The sequence below is a fragment of the Microtus ochrogaster genome, linkage group LG1, assembly GCF_000317375.1.
Source record: "Microtus ochrogaster isolate Prairie Vole_2 linkage group LG1, MicOch1.0, whole genome shotgun sequence".
Taxonomy (NCBI): Eukaryota; Metazoa; Chordata; class Mammalia; order Rodentia; family Cricetidae; genus Microtus; species Microtus ochrogaster.
The window spans coordinates 36,063,663-36,066,600 of record NC_022027.1 but is presented as its reverse complement, the minus strand read 5'-3'; positions in this window follow the sequence as shown (position 1 = coordinate 36,066,600).

The following is a 2,938-nucleotide window of genomic DNA, read 5'->3' as shown; positions in this document are numbered from 1 at the left end:
GTTAGGGTTCCCTGCCCTGTGGAAAGTCCAAGGTCCTCCCCCATCCATCCAGGTCCAGGAAGGTGAGCATCTAAACAGACTAGGCTCCCTCAAAGCCAGTACATGCAGTAGGATCAAAACCCAGTGCCATTGTCTTTGGCTTCCCAGTCAGCCTTCTTTGTCTGCCATGTTCAGGAAGTCCGGTTTGATCCCATGCGTTTTCAGTTCCAGTTGAGCTGGCCTTGGTGAGCTCCCATTAGATCAGCCCCACTGTTTCAGTGGGTGGGTGCACCCCTCGTGGTCCTGACTTCTTTGCTCATGTTCTCCCTCCTTCTGCTCCTCTTTTGGGTCTTGGGAGCTCACTGCATACTTTATTTACAAGTAACTTCATTGCTTCATTGTGCCACCTTCATATTTGCCTCAAGTCCTGAGATGATCTCTCCTTCCGTGATGGTTGCTTCTCTAGTGTCTGATAAGGGAAGACTTGGTGTAAACATATGTAGAACAGGATTGACCATGAACAGAAAGAACCAAGTTGAACAAACCATAAAGACATTTTTAATTTTGTTTATAGCCCAAGACAGATTTTAGGTAGCCAATTTTTCAGTGCTCATTCATTCTTTAAAGTCAGGTTTAAATGCTCTGTATCTGTCTGAAACATTCACATATGCCAAGGAAATATTTTTTTTCTCCCTTGTCTCCTTTTAAACCTGCATGATAATTAAATAAAAGAACATAAATAAAGGAATATGCCCTAGAACTTTTTATTTTTAATGTTCTATGACTGAATTAGAAATATGCTACCATACCCCAAGGGTATGATTAATTTAGGAGACTAAGAGTTTTGATTGAAAAGGAATAAAATGTCTATCACAGAGTCTATTTATCTGTTATTATGTAATTAAAACACTCTAATCATTGTGGTGCCTAAAGTAAGACTTCACAGCTTAAATATCACTTCATTTTACTTCTTTAGCTTGCTGATGTTTTAAGGACTTATTACCTGTGGTTTTATGTGCCTATGGTACATGCTTTTTGTTGGTCTCTGAAGAAAATACTGAAGCATGAAAGCTTCCTACATTAGCAAAGTTCCCTCCTTCTTCATTAATCAGAAGAAATGAGGACTAACAGAGAATCTGATCATTCCTGAGTAAACTGTTCATTCGCAACATTCTCAAACTTTTATAAATATACTATTGATAGTTAATATCCAAAAATGATGCCTCTAGACTTAAAAATCAGCAACATAAGCAAAATTGGTTCAGAGATTTTTTTTTCAATACCAATAAATCATCTGAGCATCTCAAGCCAGTGAGTATATTAAATATATTATATACTAATGAATAAGTAAAATAAATAGCATAATCAAATACTATTTACTTGACACAATATTTTTTTCATATTGATCAGGTACAACAAAATTCAATACATATGAAGTATGCAAAAAATGATCAATCAATGCAATTAGCAGTATTTATTACTTTGTATATTGCGATTCTTTGGATTCTCCTATTTTTACTGTTTTGAAAAACAGAAGACACTATAATGCACAGTTATATTTTTATAAAATCAATTCTTTGTATTGTATTATAGTTTAGTACCTGTTCTCTAAGTTCTTCCTGTTTCCCTCACTTCCACACTTCCTAGCTTCCAGCAACCACTATTCTGCTGGCTCTTTCTATGAGATTAGCTGTCTCACTTTACATTCAAGTTTCCAGTTCTAGCCATACTTCTGAAATCATAGATTACATAGTTTAATGAATAAAGTATAACCCCAGCACATACATAAACATATATATTCATGTATATTCTCATGGTTATCTATTAATCACTCATTCACAAATTGCTTAATGATACCTGGAAGCAAAGGAGGTTGCTTGATTGCATATTGATTTAATTTTCTTTTGTGCATATTAAGAAATAAGAAAAATGCTTTAAGATATATCCATAATTCTTATACTAATTCATATATTTCCATCATCATATATAAATCAGTATAAAATTTCCATTTTCTCATATTTTCATTTATTTTTCTTTTAGTGCAAGATGAAACCACATTATTGTTCTGATTTTTACTTGAAATAACTTCCATATGTTTTATGTAGACATTCTTATTCATCTGCTGATCTTTGTCTCTCCCACATTTCTTCCTGCTTCTGTACCCTCTCTCACCAAATTTTTCTTTCTTTCTGCACCTATTGTGCTTAAGTTCAAGGCCTTGTGCATAATACAGAACTGCTATACTTCCTGCATGTTTAGCTCCTCTTGAATAATTCTCTGCCTTCTTTTGGGAAATATTTCCATAGACCACTTGTTTATTTTAAAACCATATTACCTCTAGTTTTCTGTGGAGTTGTTTGATTTATATCATTTTATATTCTTGGAGTTAATTACTTGTCAAATGAACAAATTACAAAACAGATTACATGTATTTCCTGACATTTTCAAGTGATCTCTTCTGAATCGGTTATAATATCATACACGAGTACTGCACTACTTTATTTTCACTGCTTGTTCTTCCTCCTCCAACTCCTCTGGCATCCCCCAAAATCATTCTCAAATCAATGACATCTTCCTTCATTATCAGTCAATGTTACACATGTGTGTTCTTCTGTCTGTATGTGTGTTTTGAGTATATAATGTCACTCCAAACTTGCCCATATTTAAATTTAATTAGATTTGCAATTGGATGACCTACCAAGAAGCAAAAACTTAAAGAAAACTGATTATTTCTCTTTCAGCACCCATATCCTATTGCTCTTCATCCAAGTGTGGAATCTTTTGAGATTTCTCCTATCCACACTGACATGGTAATTAGTGTTGTCAAATAAGTCTTATTGATGTCCCATACTGTTGGACTGAAAAAGCATGGGATCAAACCGGACTCTCTGAACATGGCGGACAATGAGGGCTGACTGAGAAGGCAAGGACAATGGCACTGAGTTTTGATCCTACTGCA